Consider the following 21565-nt stretch of genomic DNA (forward strand, 5'->3'; position numbering starts at 1 on the left):
TTGTACACCTGAAACTAATTTTACACTGTATGCTAGAATTAAAAACAAAACAAAACAAAACCTCTTTCAACTATGAGGTTAAATAATCTTCTGAGGCTCACAGGAGAGAATGTGAGAGGAGGCCTTGATCCTTCATGGTATCACTGAGCCACTGGACTAAGAACAAATCTGCTTCCTACTAAATAGAGAACTGATTTCTGGTTGAGAAAGTAAATGCCTTTATAGTTTCACTAATTTTATCAGTTATTCTGAGACTTCTGCTAAAGTATAAGTGCTGCAAAGCTCCATTTAAAACAAACAAAAAACATTTTAAGATTTAAAAATGTAAACCAAAAAAATTGAAAATCTGAAAAGAGGCTGTTTTAGGTCAAGCTGCCATAACAGAATACCACAGACTGGGTGGCTTAAACAACAGAAATCTATTTCTCACAGTTCTGGAAGCTGGGAATTCAAGATCAAAGTGCTGACAGATTTGGTTCTGGTGATACCTGACTTCCTGGCTTGCAGAGGGCCTCCTTCTCATTGTGTACTGACAAGACCTTTTCTTTGTGTGTATGCTAAAAGAGCAAGGGAGAGAGCTCATGATGTCTATTCTTACAAGAACTCTAAGACTATTAAATCTGAGCCCTATCCTCATGACCTCTCTTAACCTTAATTATCTCCTTAAAAGCACTATCCCCAAATAGAGTCACATTAGGGGTTAGGGCATCAACAGTTAAATTCTGGAGTGACACAAATATTCAGTCTATAGCAGAAGTTAAATATAGTAACTGTTATAAAATATAATCATATATTATTACATTACATATTATATTAATATATATTATATATTATATAATTACATTTATAATGATTGAATATAGTAAATTATGCATAATGTGGTACATGATATATATCATGCACTATATTATTAAGAAAATATACAATTTGTCTTATATGAGTAATAATATACAATATATACATTTTAGATCTTAACAGATGAGAGTATATAAAAGATGTTATGGAATACATAATCTATTATCTATTACACAATTTAAATATATTGTGTGTACGAATTAAATGCAATAACAGTCATATTCAGATATTTTTATCTCCTTTTTAAACTTGGGAGTGTGTTGAAAATATTCCATTTTAAATATTTCTATTTTTAATTATAAGGCATATATTTTGCTATTAAAATAATGTAAAATGAAAACTATTGTATATACAGCTTAATTTGTGTCTTTGAATATTATTTCCATATGGTGAATTCCTAGAACTAAAATGATGGTATTTTTAAGAATTTTGAGATACAACCAAATTTGTTTCAGGGAAAAAAAAAAAGCCTTAATGATGGAGATGAGCAATTTCTTGCCTCCATGAAAGTGCTAGGGTTTTCATTATGCTTAACTGTTCATTTTTACGGCAATAAAATAGCATCTCTTATTTTTGTTTGCATTACTTCAATAACTGTGATGTTGAATTCAATTTCCTCAGATGGGGCATTATTTTTATTTCAATCTTTATAATTTATTTTCTTTTTATTTGGAATGTTGAATGTCAGAGAGCTTTCTGAAATGCTTAAAGACTGGGCTGTGGCCTTGTTATTACCAGAGAACTTGACTCAGAAAACTGCAGATCCTGATGTTTGTAAATATTTCCTTGAACAGAAGCATACAATATTGTTTGTATAAGTGCTACCGGCAAATTATATAAATGTAAATATAAAAGTACAGTACATAATAAGACTTGGACTGTATTCTCTGCTCTGACAGGACCAACAATCATCTCCCCCACCAATGTAGCATATTGTATAAATCAGAAGGAGCAGCACCTCCACATCACACCTCGCTATCTGTAATCTGTCAGCATTTTCTAGTTGACAAATCTACAATATTCAATAAATGTATAAGCTATGAAAGCCAATTTTCCCCTTAGATTTGGGTTATACACAATTCACACCTATTAGGACCATTTAAGGATTTAGCATTTGGCCAACATTAATTTCAAAGTATTTTCTGAGATTTTTGGTCTTTTAATATATTTACTTACACATGTATTTAATATACTTACTTACGTATGTGTATACTTACATATTTATGTGCACTAACACGTATAAATCAATGCATGCATGTATGGATTTATATGCATGTGTATATGGACTGAACATTTGTGAACCAGTGAAATTCATATGGAAACTAGTCACCAATGTGAAGGTATTTGGAGGTAGGGTCTTGAGAAATAATTAGAACATGACTGTGGAGCTCCCTTGAATGGGATTAGTGCCCTTACAGAAAGGGACCAAAATCTAGCTCACTCTTTTTCCACCCTATGAAGACACAATGAATAAGCAGCTTACTACAACCCTGAAGAGGGCTCTCACCAGAACCTAACCATGCTGACATCCTAGTCCTGGACCTCCGGTCCACAGAACTGTGAGAAAGGAATGATTTTGTTTAAGCCACTAAGTCTATGCTAAGTTCTCATAGCAGCCCCAAATGACTGAGACACATACATACACACATTTTTACATGTACTATATCTAATAATCTTTTCCCGAAATTTCCTATTTTTATGTAGTACAGAAAAGACTTTCCTCATCCCATGAATAAATGTATGCAATTTGCTTCTCAGTCTTTTATGGTTTCTTAGTGAAAACCAAATTCATTTTAAAAGGAAGTAACATTTTTAAATTACCTTTTATGTTTTTCTTTGTTATTTGCAGTTGCAGTTTAAAAAGAATTAGAGAAAAATTCATCTTTTACCACAGGAACATAGATGTTCTTATTTCTCTCTCACTCTCTCTTAGTAAATATACTTATCTATGTCTAAATCTATCTATAGATGTGAACCTTTAAGTTGTACCCTCTTTGCAAATTTCAGTTATGTACCATAGTACTATCAGCTATAGTCACCATGTTATACATTAGATCTTTAGACGTTAGGGTTTTGTTTGTTCATTTGTTTGTTTTATTTTGTTTTGTTTTTATTGCTGAATATATACAGAACTCAGACAACTAAATAGCAAAAGAAAAAAAATTGAATAAAGAATAATAAGAACCGAATAGACATTTTTCCAAAGAGGATATACAAATGGCCGAGAGGTACATTAAAGGTGCTCAACATCACTAATCATCAGGGAAGTGCAAACAAAAGCCACAATGAGATATCACCTCACACTTATGAGAATGACTGTTTTTTTTCCTCATTTAACTTTTGTTTTAATGGGTCTCAAAATTCTGTGACAGATTTTTGGTCAAGTTGTTTCTATTAAAAAGTACTGATTTTAAAAACTAAGAACTTAAAACTGCCACACACACACACACAAAAACAAATAGTCCACAAAACATTCTCCTTTCCTTCTGAAGGTTTTATGATGCATTGTTATCATTAACCAGTCTTTTGCTATTAAACTTAAATGGCCAATTGACACAAACAGTTCTGAGACCCTTCTTCCACCACTGATTAAAACTGAGGTGGCAGGGGCACCTGGGTGGCTCAGTGGGTTAAGCCTCTGCCTTTGGCCCCGGGTCATGATCTCAGGATCCTGGGATCCAGCTCTGCATTGGGCTCTCTGCTCAGAGGGGAGACTGTCTCCACCACTCTATTTGCCTGCCTCTGTGTCAAAAAAATAAATAAAATCTTAAAAAAAAAAAAAAAGACTGGGGTGGCAGGTATTGGGGAAAATATTCATTTAGCCTTCTGAGCTTTCTGGGCAGACTTGGTGACCTTGCCAGCTCCAGCTGCCTTCTTGTCCACTGCTTTGATGACACCCACATCTGTCACCATCTGTCTCATGTCATGAACAGCAAAACGGCCCAGAGGAGGATAGTCAGAGAAGTTCTCAACACACATAGGCTTGCCAGGAACCATATCAACAATGGCAGCAACACCAAATTTCAAGAACTTGCAACCATCTTCCAGCTTTTTTTCCAGAATGATGATCTATCTTCTCCTTCAGCTCAGCAAACTTGCAAGCAATGTGAGCTGTGTGACAATCCATCACAGGTGCATATCCAGCATTAACTTGGCCTGGATGGTTCAGGATAATCACCTGAGCTTTGAAGCCAGCTGCTTCCATTGGTGGGTCATTTTTGCTGTCACCAGCCACATTGCCGTGACGAACATCTTTGACAGATGCGTTCTTGACATTGAAGCCCACATTGTCCCCAGGAAGAGCCTCACTCAAAGCTTCATGGTGCATTTCAACAGACTTGACTTCAGTTGTAACATTGACTGGAGCAAAGGTGACCACCATGCCAGGTTTAAGACCACCAGTCTCCACTAGGCCCACAGGGACAGTACCAATACCACCAATTTTGTAGACGTCCTGGAGAAGCAGATGCAAGGGCTTGTCATTTGGATGAACTGGTGGCAGAATGCAATCCAGAGCTTCAAGCAGTGTGGTTCCATTGGCATTCCCATCTTTATGGGTGACCTTCCATCCCTTGAACCAAGGCATGTTAGCACTTGGCTCCAGCATTTGTCACCATTCCAACCAGAAATTGGCACAAATGCTACTGTGTCGGGGTTGTAGCTAATTTTCTTAATGTAGGTGCTGACTTCCTTAATGATTTCCTCGTATCCCTTCTGGCTGTAGGGTGGCTCAGTGGAATCCATTTTGCTAACACCAACAATTAGTTGTTTTACACCCAGTGTGTAAGCCAGAAGGGCATGCTCATGGGTCTGCCCTTTCTTGGAGATACTGGCTTCAAATTTGCCAACACCAGCAGCAACAATCAGGACAGCACAGTCAGCCTGAGATGTGCCTGTAATCATGTTTTTGATAAAGTCTCTGTGTCCTGGAGCATCAATTATGGTTACATAATACTTGCTAGCCTCGAATTTCCACAGGGAGGTATCAATGGTGATACCATGTTCACGTTCAGCTTTCAGTTTATCCAAGACCCAGGCATAGTTGAAGGAGCCTTTTCCTATCTCAGCAGCCTCCTTCTCGAATTTTTCGATAGTTCGTTTGTTGATCCCACCATATTTGTAGATCAGATGACCAGTAGTGGTAGACTTGCCCGAATCTACATGTTCCATGACAACAATGTTGATATGAGTCTTTTCCGTCCCCATTCTGGTTTAGGTTGAGTGGTGGTTTTCATGACACCTGTATTCTAGCAGCAAACCCATTGCAAAAAAGCTAGAATGACTATTTTGAAAAAGACAAGAGGAACCAGGTGACAGGAAGAATATAGAAGAAAGGGAATCCTTGCACACTACTGGTATGAATATAAACTAGAAATGCCATTATCAGAACCAGTACAGAGATTTCTCAAAAAATTAGAAATAAGCTACCATATGATCCAACAATTCCACTTCTGGGTATATATCCAAAGGAAATGAAAATAGAATATTAGAGAGATATATGTACTCCCATGTTCATTACAGTATTAATCACAATAGCCAAGATATGGAAACAACTTAAGTGTCCATCAAAGGTTGAGTGAATAAAGAAAATGGATGCACATGCAACATGCACATGTATGCATAATAGAATATTATTCAGCCATAAGAAAGAAATCCTGCTGTTTGCAACATTATGATGGAGCTCAAGGGTCTTATATTAAGTGAAATAAAGTCAGACAGAGAATGATAAATAATGCATGCTATCATTTGTATGTGGAATCTAAACACACACACACACACACACACACACACACACACACACACAATGTTGAACTCATAGAAACTGAGAAACAGGGCTCCTCTTTTAAGGAAAGGAAGTGAACAGGCTAGAAAGAATGGGGTAAAGAGGAATGAGAAGGCAAGGTGAGATCATCAGATCTAGGAAATGTTTTTGCTGAAGTCTGCTGATTTCAGGAAGAATGGCTAAAGAGACATTTTTGCATTTTTCAGTGACTGCTCCAAGGAACATCAAGGTCCCAGAGCTGCAGAGTGAAAGGGGTAGTGAGTGTGAGCAGAGTCCAGACTAGTTAGGTTAATAGTAGGTATTTTTGTACAGACTGGTCAGTGAAGGCAGTCCAGCTAATCATGAGTCAAAGAGGAAGAATGTAGAGGGTCTTTGATCTCATCATAGGCAAACAATCCACAAGTTCCTAAGTGATATGGGGAAGGGTGGCTCTTTGTAGTAAGCAGTTTCCTTGATCAGTGCTGTTTTACAGGAGTTCAAGGCTTCAGTAAAGTTCAACATTGTCAGGTCCTTTAGTTCCAGGACTTGAAGTGGAAATTGTCCCTTCATCATTTAAAGATGTGTATCCTACTCAGCTGGGTGATTTTTCACCTAATATAATTGTTGTTTGCCCTACTTTCTGTTTTTCTTTGAAACCATCTGGTTTTTCCTCCTGAGCCTTCACATTGAGTTTAGTCATTTGCTTTAAAAAGTTTCTCTGTGAGAAGAATTTGAATTTTTTTCAATAGGAAATGTTAACTCATTTATACACAGTGTAATAAATAATTTATTTTATTTCTGTCACTATTGCACAATTACTAGTTTACTTTTTCCAGTGTTTTCCATTTTTTATATGGGGCCATTATTTTTATTTCAATAAGCTTTTTTTTCTGATTATTTGGAAAGCGTACATTACATTTTAGATTCTGTACATGGTAAAAACATAAAGTTATATGCTTTAACTATCATTTGGCTTAATTTTCCTTCCCACTTAACACCATTTTAAAAAATACATAAAGGATTTAAATCACCATAATATATCTAGTCAGCGGTCAGAATAGATCCTTTTTTTGGCTTGTAATAAACTCCACAATCAGCTAGCTGCTAGTCTTGAGATTAAAAAAATATATATTTAAATATATTATCTGTTCTACTTCTTGTTTGCAATACAAATAATTACCACTATATTTATTGTCTTACTAGTTTTATATATTTTTGATTTTCTGATTATTAATATTCATAATAGTGTTGTGTATTGAAGAAGTGCTACATTTATACTAAATCTGATTCACTTTTTTTTTCAAAGAAACTATGATTATAGCTTTGCTTTGTTGCCTTTTTTTTGGACGCGATATGGTTCAGAATGATTAGACTGCATTATTTTCTTTTTATCTTGATCATAACAAAATGGAAATTCTATGACTCAACACAGTTTAACTGCAGAGAAGAGTTTTCTCTGTCCTTTACTATCTCTTAAAGGCAATGACAAAATAACTTAGACAGTTACAGTTTATAGTATTTTTACTGTTATATGCTATAAGCAACATAGTTTATATCTGAGTATGTACATGCATACATACTTAGACAGATGTACATCTAAGTAAATGAAAAAAAATAAAAGTAACATTTAAAATATGCAAAAACAACAGATACTTTTGTTCTGTTTTCTTTAATTTTTTAAATCCTGTCCTGACACAATACATTTATTTCAAGATCCAGTATTTAAAGATATTCTGCAGTTTAATCTACATTTAATGGACTGAATGAGATTATGATACACTGTTCTGGCACTCAAAGAAATTTTAATTGTTAAACTATTTGAGGACCTGAGCTGACGTTGTTCATTCTTGGCAGGGGCAAAAGGAGAAGAAGGCTGCCACTGCTTTCAGCTGAGTCTCAGTAGGAAATTTTGGTCTACCACTTTAACTAGTTACCTCTGTTTATTGGGTTCCCTGGGGGTAGAGTGAGCATACAGATTGAGCAGATGAGGAATCTATTCATATTCCCCCCTCCTCCTTAGTAACATTTTCTAGGCAAATTCCCATTAAGCATTGCCCAGGGGAATCCTTGTAGAGTTAAAGGAATGGGCCCTCTCCTGAATAGTACACATAGAATAATCACCAGGAAACAAGTACAAAGAAAACTTCAAGCTTGGAATGGATTTTTTTTTTTCTAGTTCAGAATCTTAGACATCTTTGGCAGGATATTTCAAACTTTTCTTTTTAAAGGTTTTATTTTTTTACTTGACAGCAGAGATCACAAGTAGGCAGAGAGGCAGGCAGAGAGAGAGAGGAGGAAGCAGGATTCCTATGAAGCAGAGAGCCCGATGTGGGGCTCTATCCCAGGGCCCTGGGATCATGACCTGAGCCAAAGGCAGAGGCTTTCACCCACTGAGCCACCCAGGTGCCCTGATATTTCAAACTTTTAGTCAGACCTATTTAATTTCCAGAAAATAAAATTGATGGATCTCAATCAACACTATTTTAAATGAATGAGGAATGAGGAGAAAATTCCAGAGAGCATCACACATAGTGTTTCAGAAGAATTTCTGTCCTTGTGTTACGTTGTGTTGTGTATGATATGTGTAAAGATCATGATGGAAAATGATGTCCACATTCTGGGTAGTAACTGTCAAAATTTGAAAGCCCCTGCCTTGTAAGAGATTGTGTACAAACTTTAACCCCAGTTTGCTTCAGAAAAATATTGATGACATTATTTTCTTCTATCCCCCAAATGGGAAAAGTCATTACATGGCGCCAGCTAGAGGAATTTATGTCTATATTTTGGACATTTTCCCTCAAATCCTGTTTCTTACATCACTTACATTTTTGCTAAAGAATTATTTGTTCCCTTAACATTCTCTCCTGACAGCCAATCATCCATTTCAGTCTCTATATTGTCTGCCCATCTTTTATCTCCAGCTTCATAAAGTACACATGTTGTTTAACCTCACGGGAACCTCTAAGGAGATACTACAGAAAATTTCTCTCTCTCAAGTAGTATGTTCTTTTCCTTCTACTATGTTACCTGTTACCTCAACTTTTTTTATATCGATCTTTTCTACGTTTTTGTTTCTCCGCTCCCTCCCCTGGTAACCCATCCTTGAATATAACAAGTCTATCTCACTATTCTATTAACTACCAAATACTATAAGGGAATTTACCTTGATTCCTTTACATATTTTTCTAGATGGGATTAGATTTTTAGTATCAGATCAAAAACTTGAGTGCTAATGGGTATAGGTCAATGTCAGTAACCGTAGAGATCCATAATAGGAGAGACAGAGGAGAACTATGGAAAGGTTATTTCTTAGGAGGAAAAAGTGTATGTTAATATGTCTTTGTAGGTCTCTTTCCCTCTTACACTTTATTAAGCAGAAATTTAGGAGAGATTTAGAAAGTGAGTGCTCTGTTTCCCTTTCTCCCTCCCTTAGGAAGTTTTTCTTTTCTTTTTTTTTTTCTTTCTTCTTTTTTGTACCCTTTCTTTTGTCTTTTCCTCTCCCCTGCCTTTTTTAAAATGGGGTGGGTTTTTTTTTGTTTGTTTGTTTGTTTGTTTTTGCATTTTAATATCTGTTTTTATCATTTCTGGGAGTGAGAGATTACATAGTGTTAAAACTTTACTATTTTTCCAGAAATACTTATCATTTTACCTTTAATACGTCTGTGCCTGAATTTGAGTAAAATTTGCAATAGTGCTCAATGTCCTATCTATAAGAAATTTTGTTTTCTATGGTTTAATTAAAATAATTTTCCATTTTAAGTCTTAGAAGTTTAAACCCATTAGGGTTTTCAGAGATACAACAGATGAACTGAATGCCATTTGTGTCAGGTACTCTGCTAAGCCTTTTATGTACATGTGACAAAAATCACCAGCATCCCTTTTCCATTCTTGAGCACATGGATTATATTTTCCAGAATTGCTTGTAGATGGATCTAGTCATAATGACTAAGGTCTCTATGTAAGAAGTAATTCACCACTGAGGGCCTTGCTCATACAAACTGCCATGTGTACCTCTCCCTTTTCTTTCTCTCTCTCTCTCTCTCTTTTTTAAAGCAGACTCAGCAGTGGCTAGACTAGCTCCCTGATAACCTCATGATGGAGAGCCACTCACTTGACCTGAATACACACCCAATAATTTTACATGAATAGAAAAAAAAATTGCTAATCTGTTAAACCACTAGAATGGAATCTTATTGTTTGGACAGTATAGTCTCTTTTTTCCTGTCTCATTCTGTTATCTGGACAATACTGATTCTACCAATGAAGAATCTTAATTATTTGAGGTGAAAGTGCAAAAGTCCATATTTTAAATTCTGTTTGCTAACACCAAAACCCATGTTCTACTCTGCCTCATTTACAGCTGTTTGTAACCAGCTTACTGATGAGTATCGGCTTAGGGGAGCAGAAACTTGAAATAGCTTCATTTTCTTTTTCCCCCATGAATATCAATACCTGTGCTCTGATAAATCTTCATTTCCCTACAAGGTATTAGGAAGTCATGGCCATATCTTATCCGAACTCTATGGGTTTGTAAATATTGTGTATTATCAAAACAGAGATTTTGATTTTTAAATGATTATTCTGTTCATCTAAAAAAAATTCAATTAAATTAACTTAAAATGTTTCTCCTATATTCCCCTCACTACAGTTTAGTTGTGCTGCTAGTTTTAGGTGCAGAAAAACATGGGCTTTGCCAGGCATGGTTTGACTATGTCTCAGGAAAGAAACACCTGGGTTAGACCTACCTCTGAGATTTACTAGTGATGTAACCCTGGACAATTATGTCATTTCTCTGAGCCTCAGACTTTTCACCGATAAAATGTTGGTAATGAGGGGTCCCTGGGTGGCTCAGTCAGTTAAGTGTCTGACCCTTGATCTCAGCTCTGGCCTTGATCTTAGGGTCATGAGTTCAAGCCCTATCCTGGGCTCCATGCTGGGAATTGCACCTACTTAAAAAAAAATGATCATATATATATATATATATATATATATATATATCGTCTATTCAGTAGGGTATGTGTAGATTAAATGAATTAACTATGTACAAAATCAAGCACATTATAAAGCTTCAACAAGTGTTCAAGTTGTAAACTTTCTGGTAAACGTTCTGATTGTTTGCCTTGGTTAGTGACATTATGCCACACTCCTCTGTGCCACCATCATGTCGCTCCCCACTGGGATCATCAAGACAAGGTTGTGGCCCCAGTCCTGTTATTTTTCAATGCCAACCCCTAGAAATGTGGCCTCATTCATTTCCTACATTATTTAGGAACTGCTCTTTTATGGTGGAGAGGAATGGTCCTGCTCTGCTCTTATCCTCTCTAAAATACTTTCCTGGATGTTTTTCACCACTGCCCAACATTACATGTGATGTCATTACTTTTCCCCCACTAGCAGAAGGAAAATGTTGATAACCTCCTTGATTCTGGATTTTTTTTTTAAGAAGATTTTATTTATTTATTTGACAGAGATCACAAGTAGGCAGAGAGAGAGAGAGGAGGAAACAGGTTCTCCGCCGAGTAGAGAGCCCAACGTGGGACTTGATCCCAGGATCCTGAGATCATGACCCGAGCTGAAGGCAGAGGCTTAACCACTGAGCCACCCAGGCACCCCATTGATTCTGGGTTTTATAAAGGGAAAGAACCTTACCTTTTCTATGGGAAAGCAGGAAATAGAATGACCTCTCTCTACAAAAGGAGTCTGCTTTCCCTCAAAATATGACCTCCTGTCTCCAAGAATTCCTCTTGCTTATATCAGTAGGAGTGACACAAGTAGGGCAATGGATAAACTCCAGTACCAAATATTCTCTTCTCAGTTGGCATGTAGGAAACTGAATGTTTCTCTCTCTCTCTCTCTTTTTTTTTTTTATGATTTTATTTGTTTATTAGAGAGAGAGAGCACACTGAGAAAGAGCACAAGGCTGAGCAGAGAAAGGGGGAGGGGCAGAGGGAGAAGCAGACTCTCTACTTAGTTGAAGCCAGACTCAGGGCTCAGTCACAGAATGCTGGGATAATGATCTGAGCTGAAGGCAGACACTCAACTTACTGAACTACCCAGGTGCCCCTGAATGTATTTTATTTATTTATTTATTTTTTAATATTCAGTTAGCCAATGTATAATACATAATTAGGTTTGTTTGTATGTTTGTTTGTTTTTTAGAATTTATTTATTTGACCGAGAGTGAGAGAAGGAGAGTGAGCACAAGCAGGGGGAGTAGCAGATGGAGAGGGGGAAGCAGGCTCCCTGCTCAGCAAGGAGCCCGATGCGGGACTCAATCCCAGGACCCTGAGATCATAACCTGAGCCGAAGCAGAAGTTTAACCCACTGAGCCACCCAGGTGCCCCCATAATTAGTTTTTGATTTAGTGTTCAACAATTCATTAGTTGTGTAACATCACTAGTCATCAGCAAAATACAAATCAAAACCATGAGATACCACCTTACACCAGTTAAAACAGCAAAAATTAACAAGAAGGAAACAACAAATATTAGTGAGGATGTGGAAAAAGGGGAACCCTCTTACACTGATGGTGGGAATGTAAGTGTGGTGCAGCCACTCTGGAAAACAGTAAGGAGGTTCCTCAAGACATTCAAAATAGAGCTACCTTATGATCCAGCAGTTGCACTACTAGGTATTTATCCCAAAGATACAGATGTGGTGAAAAGAAGGGGCACATGCACCCCAATGTTCATAGCAGTACGTCCACAATAGTCAAACTGTGCAAGGAGCTGAGATGCTCTTCAACAGATGAATGAGTTAAGAAGAGGTGGTTCATATGTAAAACCGAATGTTAACTCAGCCTTCAGAAAGAATGAATACTCACCATTGACATCAACATGGATGGAATTGGAGGGGATTATACTAAGTGAAATAAGTCAAGCAGAGAAAGACAATTATATATGGTTTCACTCATATGTAGAACATAAGGAATAGGATGAACGTCTTTTATTTATTTATTTATTTATTTATTTATTGACTTTTAAGATTTTATTTGAGAGAGAGAGAGCATGCACACACGCACAAGCAGGGCATGGGACAGAGAAAGAGGGAGAAGCAGACTCCCACTGAGCGAGTAGCCCAACATGGGGCTTGATCCCAGGACTGGGATCATGACCAGAGCTGAAGGCAGATGCTTAACTGACTCAGCCACCCAGGTACCCCAGTGTCTTTTATTCTTAACTGTGGAGTCCAATTGTCACCTGCAGAGCAACAAGACCCAACTCAGAACTAACACCACCTGGTTACATTTTAATTAATGATTTGGTCAAACTGAAATCAGGAAATCACCTTGTGATATAGCTTGGCTTTAAAACCTGTCTGCAGAAGTGCCTGGTCCATGCCCTATGTTGGGCGCCATGCTGGGAGTGGAGCCTACTTTAAAACAAACAAACAAACAAAAACAAAGAACAAAAAAATCTTCAGGCTCTCAGGACAATGTTCTTTCTAGAACTTTTTAAGTGCCTCTACAATGTTTTCACATAGAAACAAATGAAAAAGCAAATACATACATATGTATAAATATACATATGTATGTAGTTGCCTTTTTAATTTTTTATTTAAATAACATATTTTAGAAAATAATTTTAATAAATTATATTTAAATAATGGATATAAGTATATTGTTAAATAGATCACCTATCAAATATATTATTAAATAAATATTTATTATAAATGTATTTATTAAGTGTATATTAAATAATATATTATTTTAAAATAAATATAAATAATAAATAAATATAAATAATATGTTTTAAAAATATTTCAATAAAAAAGCAACTATATATATACATATACACATATATATGTGTGTGTATATGCTTATTTATGTATTGATATATGCATATAGTTGCTTTTTTAATTTGTTTCCACTTTTTTACTTTGAAGGAAAAAAAAAGTATTACTACCTTTAGTCCACCTAATAGGAAGAAGAAAAGATTCCTCCCTGTAGGTGATGGTCGTAAAGAAGGACAACTTTTTTATTTTTTAAAGATTGATTTATTTGTTTTAGATAGAGGGAGAGAGAGAATCTCAAGCATGCTCCCTGTTGAGCTTGGAGTTCCATTTGGGGCTTGATCTGATGACCTGGAGACACAGCCTGCGCCGAAACCAGCAGTCAGTCTCTCAATGGACTGAGCCACCCAGGGCCCCTGAAGCACAGCTTTTTTGAACATGCCACATGAAGGAGAGAGGGCAGGAAAAGCCAAGGTGGCTGTGGCTATGATGCTTTTCATTAGCTCTGGAGCACATAGAGGATCAAGTCATCTTCCTATAATAGAGCTTAATATGGATTTCAGCATCACAATATTCACATACTTAACCTTTTTTAATGAGGACAGTTTCATACTCTGGTCTTTTCCAGCTTCTCAGTAATCTCTGCTAAATGTCAACTTGGGTTTAAAGCTGCCATCATGGCACAGCACCAGAGGAGCCAAATTTCTTTTCTCTAAATACCCTAATGCTATAGTTTTTGCTGCTGTTCACAAACGTAGTACCCACATATTTGAAATTTAGATCCACAAAGGGCAACCTAAACTTAGCCTTTAGAAACACAATTCACATTCCCTTACAACACAGCTATAAATAACAACAACAACAACAAAACCCAAAAAACAAACAAAAACAAACAAAAATAAAGGGTGTGGTCGAGTGGAAACATTTGGATTTGTTCTCCCATATTTTAGAATTTGAAATCAAAGATAGCATTTTTCTCTTCAAACCTACATGGGCATCTCAAAAATGACAAACTTACATGGGCATCTCAAAAATGACAAGGTAATAGAATATATTTTCTTAAGCAGAATTATTTCTATATATCCACAATTTAATTGTAATCTCAAACCCAGTCCCTGGAAGACATTAGAGATTTTTTTGAGGGAAATGAATAGGTCAGACTAAATAATCAAGCACCTCAAGAGCTTCACTTTTCTGATTTATGAGTTAAGTCTTGTTTTGTTAAACATGTGTTGAACTAGGGTTTGGGTACAATTCAACCTTCCAATCTTTCCTCCTTTGCCTGCATATTTTCTCGGACTACCTTAGATAATAATGCTGGGGAGGCTTTGATTTTACCATTAGACTATTCTTGTTTCAGGGAGTTTTCCATTTTCCCTTAATTTTGGTAAAACTGTTAGTTCATTTTAGTTGTGAAGAGATCACATGAGGGTTGAAAAAATTAAAACATATCTTGGGAAGAATTTTAGAGAAATCACTTTGAAGAAAACCAGGGGGAAAAATGAGATGGTAATGAAGTGGAGTTGTTTTCTTTGGTTGTGCACTTTGGTATTTAGAAATCACCTTGAGTAAGAGAAAAGGAAAAAACGATAAGGAAGACACCTTCAATATATCATCTTGTGATAATAATCAGTGAGCCAATGAGTATAAAGTAACAAAACAAATACAGTATTCTCAATTGAACACCATTTACTTTACTACAAATTGTGCTATTACTTTTATGGTATACATAAAATAATCTCTTCAAATAATATGTTCATAAATGTTATATATGTGTGAAGTCTCATGCGTTTTTCACTAAGAGAGCCTATAAATACATTACTGGGCAATAGTTACCATAAGCCAAACAATGTCTGCAATGAGTTACTGTAAAGAAAAAAAATATTGAGTACGTCTCATATTTTGTAATTGTTTCCACAAATTTGGATGCCTTAAGCCATCCAATGACTTCCCATTGCTCTTAAAATTAAAAATCCCAAATCTCAAATGTATACAAATGGCTCACATAACCTAGTCCTTGTCTCCTTATATCTCCAGGCAGATACTGTATTGTTTTTGTCCTTGGCCAGTGTTTCAGCTCCCAAAATTCACCAGTTTCCACCGCAGGGCCTTTACATATATTTCACAGATATCCTGTCCTCCACCAATAATGCCTTCCTCTCTTCCATTCCCTTCAACACCCACTCTACAGTTGCTTCTAAAACATCTTTCAATTTCAGCCAAAAATGATGGGTTTGGTGAGATCCTCTATGAATTCTACCCCTAAATTAAATTGGTTTTCCTGGAAAAGTTCTTTTTTAGATTTATATATTTCATGACATAGCACATAATTTTATATTTATATTTAATATTATATACTGAAAGTATTATTTGCTACTGGGAATAAAATTCTTGAGGATAAGAACCCTATCTATTTTGTTCATGAGTTTTTCATTTAATGCTTACCCTAGTGCCTATTATAGAAAAAAAAAATCTATGCTTGCATTAACTAGACAATAATTGGGCACATTTGAATTAAATGATAATTTAGAAACATCTTGAAACTCTTAAATTTTTGAAGATCAAGATAGCAAAGAGAGTGAGGGGATTTCTACATGGGATAGAACCAAAGTTGTTTAACCAGGAAGCTTGGAGGAGAATTCTTCCTGTGTGCATGGGATACCTGTTTTCTGAAATTTCATCTGAGAACAAAGACAACTCTATCCAAATGATGCCTTTAGTGGAATGCAAACTGTTGTGTCAGAATAGCCCCAAGGAAGAAAATGTGGGTGTGTCTTCTCCCAAGAGTTAGGGCATAATAGGTATTTACACTTATAAAATTGTTAAGCCAAAAATCCTGAAGCTTTCATTTTTTATTTTACACACACACACACACACACACACACACACACACACATACCAGGCCAGGCCCTTGCCTGGCACAAAGAGACTAAGCCAATTTCTAGGCTTCTTCTACTCTTTGTACATGGTGCTTCTGCTCCATTCATCATTCTATGTTGTAACTTCCCTAAATGTCTTTTTTATCTACTAATCTCTGAGTTCCTTTGAGGATAGAATTATATACTTTTTAATAAATGTATTCACTTATTTGGATAAGTGCTTTACAAACTTTCTAAAAGATAATGATGCTCCAGGAAAATATCTGTTTTATTCTTTAACCCAATGTGCCTCATATCCCACCCCCAACAACCACACACACACATACAGTGATGCTAAAACAATAATACCATTGTTCTAGGCACTCTGGTATTTTCTACTCACTTTTAATATATTTTGATTTCTTAAAAATATTTTATTTGTTTATTTTGGAGAGTGTGTGTGTGAGTGGGGGAAAGGGAGAGGGAGAGAGACCATCTCAAAGTAGAGTCCACACTGAGCAGGGAGCTCAACTCAGGGCTTAAATCAAAGATGCTGAAATCACGACCTGAGCCAAAATCAAGAGTCTGACACTCAACTGACTGAGCCACCAGAACAACCCCCCGCTTTTAATAAAGATTTTATTTACTTATCTGAGAAAGAGTGTGTGTGCATGCACAGGAGAGGGGCAGAAGGAGAGGGAGAGGCAAAGAATCACAAATTCCACATTGAATGCAAAACCCAATGCAGCTCTTGATTTCATGAGATCATGACCTGAGCCAAATCTAAGAGTCGGACACTTAACTGACCAAACCACACAGGCACTCCACTATATTTTGATTTTTGAAATACAGTAGTATTTGATATTATATGAGCAATATAGTCAATTTCATTACCCAGCAATGGTTCGTAACTGCAGTTTGAAAAACATAGCATTAGATTGTGAGCTATATGAAGGCAGGTACCATGTCAATCCTCAATCATTAAACATCAACTGGCACAAAATAAATTTGATGAAAAAATTAATACCTGTATATTTAGCTCTTAGAAACATCGTATGATATTTAATACCTAGATGTTGAATGACTATGGAGAGAAGGCTTCTCAGATTCTGAAGGAGGCATGGGACAGTTTTACCTTTCATTTTCTAGTATAATATGAATAAATTAATGCTAAACAAAATCATAAATTTTTAGCCTATTAAAATGTGTACACTGAATCTATAAACATTTAATGTTAAATTAAAAATTAAACAAAATGGTGCTGTTGAGCATGATAAATAATTTGTAAGATCATTGATTCAGCTACAAGCAGCATGGCCCACTACTAATATACAACACGAGTTTGATGTTGTTTGATGAACATCTTCTCTTAAAATCCTGGCAGCATATTTCAACATCTATGCAACATTATTGATGGACATGTCCAAGTTCAAGTGTGATATCTTTCAAGAGTATGAGACACCTTCACATGGTGGTTCCTTCCCTGACAGAATTTGATGCTTTTAACTTGTAACTTTAGGAAGAAAATTTCCAGTTGAGGAATACTTTGGAAACTGTTTCTGCTAAAATGCAAACATGTAAATTGAACATAGCATCATATTGAGTAGTGAAGAATGATACAAACAAGTTGACCTCGTTAAAAAAACAAACAAACAAAAAAACTATATTAAAGAGGAAATGCATGATCTCTTTCAGAGAGACAACCCTAGCTTGGATACAGTAACCATTTAGGTAGTGGTATCAGTAGCCAGATATCATGAAGAACCTGGGGGAGACACTGACCTTGGGAAAATTAAGAAACCTTTAGAACCAAAATTTCTGCCTGCTTACTCTTTCAACTTTTCTTGCCAGTGTTCTCTTTCATTAAATTGTGTCTCTACCAATTTCTTTGTCCTTAATGTAGTCCTTTCTGCACTACTTCCGGAATGAGTTCTTACAAATCCAAATCTGATTATGGCATGCTCAGGCTTATAAAGTTTTAATGACCTTCCATAGTTCTGAGGGGGAAAAAAAATCAAAACCATGGAATGATACATAAAGCCATGCTAGGTTTGGCATCTGCTAACCTCCCCTCATTCTTCCTCCAACTCCTCAAAAGCCTCATGAAAATCACCCACAAAACTGGGTTCTCTGTTCCCTGAATGTCCTTTTCATTTGGAGCCTCTTCCTGGCAAATTCTTCTTGTCTATGACTGCATTTCAGCTTTTATTTACCCTTTAAGACTTAAATTCATTGCAACCTCCCTTGTGCAGTCTCCTTTGTCCCCTGCCCCAGTTGCTGGAGGGAAAGGACTCCCTCAGATAGACACAAGCTGGTAGCATGGTAGCAACTATAAGCTGTTAAGGAGAAGCAGTACTATTTGATTCCAATTCTGTTATCATTATAACCATGGAAAACTGAGGAGCTCTCTGGACTTCTGTAAATCTCAAATCCTCTATAAAATGAGGATATAATGGTGCCACATATTGAAGTGTGTGGGGATAACATGTATATAAGCTAAACAGATTCTTCATCATTTTCAGAAGTTACATTTTCATTTGGGAGGACATATTCACCTTCCAGTCTTAATTTGCTTTGAAGAGACAATTTGTCATTTTCTGCAGCCCTGTCTAGTTCTTTCCTTCATAAAAATAGTGATGGTAACAATACAGCCAAACTTTTACATGACACTAATTGCCAGATGTTATTCTAAATGTTTTGTACATAGTACCTCATACAATGCTATGCAGTAGGTTCTATTATTAGTTCCATTTGTGGACAAGGAAACTGAATCCCGAAGATGTTGAGCACTTTTCCAAAGTCATAAATCTTACATATGTGGGTGGTGAGTTTGGCTCTATATAATCCAGCTCCAAAGTTTGTTCTCCTAATCACTAGCCTTTCCTTTCTGTGCTGTCAGTCTGTTATCAGGCTCTGGCAGTCTTGGATAATAAGCTCACCTCTCTTAAGCCTCAGTTTCCTGATCTGGGAAATGGGAGGAATAGAATCTTTAGAGTCGTGGAGAGAAAATGATAATGAATGGTGTGTATTTCAGTGCATAGTGCATGGTAAGAGATAGATGCAAACTTGTGCTGGTTCTCTTATATTTAAATGTCTTCTCATCAGCTATGGATAATGGAAGTAGGATAATGGAAGTAGATGTGTACATTATTTCAAACTAATTTTATATGTAACTCAGATTCCTCAAAACATATATTTCCAGATTTATTTGCCAACATGCCACCTCCCTGTCTTCCATACACTGTAACCACTCTGCAAAATAATGGCTCATAATTTTCTGGAACACGACATGCGATATTATGCCTGTACCTTCATTCTGGATACTATCTCTGTTTTGAGTTCTCTCCGCCCTCTGCAGTGACTTACAGATACTCATCCTCTAAGGTCTGGAACTCTTCAGGCTGTATGGGCAGAATTGAATGCTCTGTTCTGCTCCAAAGCTGTTTAGCTTGCACAGAGCACAAATTCCTTTTACTTAAGGTTCCTTGTTAGAATTTCTGTTTTTCTTATCTTATATAAATGATCTTGTGTTTGGAATGGCCATGTCTTATCCATCCATTTATTCCATATACTTCCTAATAGAGCCTGGCACATGACAACTATTTAATAAGTGGCAATTTGTTGACTCTGGTCTGTCCATTGTCTCTGTGGATATCGATTGATGGAAACAACTTCATAAATGGACTTGTCTTCTCTAGTTTATTTTGTCCTTTAAGATGCCTCGAATTTTATTCTGGCTTCCATTCTAAATATGTGTAACACTTATTCGAGCGATGTGAATGATTACATGTAAATAAATTGAATGATTAAAAGTTATCATTTTATAAATTTCCTATCTAGATTACTTCCAGAGGACTCTGCCATTAAGACATTTGTATAGGTCCTGGCTAGTTCCAGTGTGGAATTAAGTGAGAATGACAAATGTTGGCTTTGGTAATTATTCATTCTCAGAATTAGACTTCATGTCCAAACCTGTGTTGTATTTAGGCTCTTATATTCCCTAAGACTCCATTTTTTTTCCTCTTGAAATCATCAGATATTCTATAAAAACCAACCTTAAACTTCAAACGGACTCTCTTTTATCTCAGTCAACATTCAGTAGCCTTATATGTATGCTCTCCCCTCAAAAAAGTATTATTTGTTTTTCAAAATGGAGTGATTTTTAAAGATACTGTCATGTCACATACCATTAAATGGTTTAGAAAGAAAAGTAAAAGTTCTTGATGGGGGAGACATCTGATTTCATTTTACAAACTGATAAAAGGAAATTCATATTAAAAATGGCATTTAAAAGCCATCTCTAAAATTTTTTTTAAGCAATTTCATTTGAGAATAAGTCCTGTCATTAAGAGAATGTATTAAAATATTTTTTTACTGTGGTATGGTAATCCTGCCGTCTGCTTAAACCTGGGCTCCAGCTCTTTGAAATGAAGTCCAGCTGCCACACTGTAATAATGGTTTGTCTTTATTTATGTGCCTACCCATTGTCTTTGAAGTCAGGTAATAATTGCAAATCGAATGGCATATTGTCATTCCCTGTCACATATCCCGCTCCTTAAGCATTAGTATAAACAGATGTGGCTTTACCAAAGCTATTGTCAGCAATATGCTACTTTCAGTGACAGACAATCTTCCCATTAATGGTATTAGGGAATAGAGTTGGTCTTTTGCACTTTCTTCTTCCTCTCCTCTATGCTAAGGCAAAGCCTTTGTAAATAAACACTTAAACAGTGCAAGGTATTACATGAGGAGAAATAAGCTTGATCCATTAGTATGTTGTGAGTTTGGGGCTAAGAAAAATAAGAGGAAATAATGTGATCAGCACAGGAAGGGAAAAGAACACTCTGTACAACACAAGCAAACTGACAAAAGGCAGAATGGTTTGGTTTTATTTATAAAAGCCTTTACATGTTCCAACATTTATTAAGAAGTGACCCTCTTGAACTCAGTCTGAATGGTATTAAAATGCTGACTGAGAGACAAGAAGGAAGAGTCTGCCAAAACATTTTTCCATCAATGGTGATGTTTTCCACTTATTTTACCCTAGATAAAAAAGAGTAAGGGAAATGGAGACCTTGCTGCTTGTCATTTCAATAGCAAATAAAAGCCTACCTAATAATACCTCTGAGGTTTGTGGAAATTTAGTTTTTATAAGCTCTCATGTTATGTGCAGGAGAAAAGTTGGTTTACTTTTGATGAATAAAATGTAGACCTTTTAATATCTCTTCCATGTAATAAAGCAAGGGAAAAAGTCTTGTTTCTTGAGATTTTATCCCATAGCCAATGTAACGAAAACTTGTGCAGCAACTTTGACTTGCCTTAAACCATGTCCACAGCCTTTCAGAGATAGTGGTCAGGA

General features: G+C 36.1%; 1 pseudogene; it reads right to left on the reverse strand.

The window, feature by feature from the left end:
* Nucleotides 1-3643: 3643 nt before the first annotated feature.
* On the reverse strand, nt 3644-5061 carry LOC132005264 (elongation factor 1-alpha 1-like; annotated as a pseudogene).
* Between the last annotated feature and the right edge of the window lie 16504 nt (nt 5062-21565).

Source organism: Mustela nigripes, chromosome 1 (assembly GCF_022355385.1).
Source record: "Mustela nigripes isolate SB6536 chromosome 1, MUSNIG.SB6536, whole genome shotgun sequence".
In the NCBI taxonomy this organism is placed as follows: domain Eukaryota; kingdom Metazoa; phylum Chordata; class Mammalia; order Carnivora; family Mustelidae; genus Mustela; species Mustela nigripes.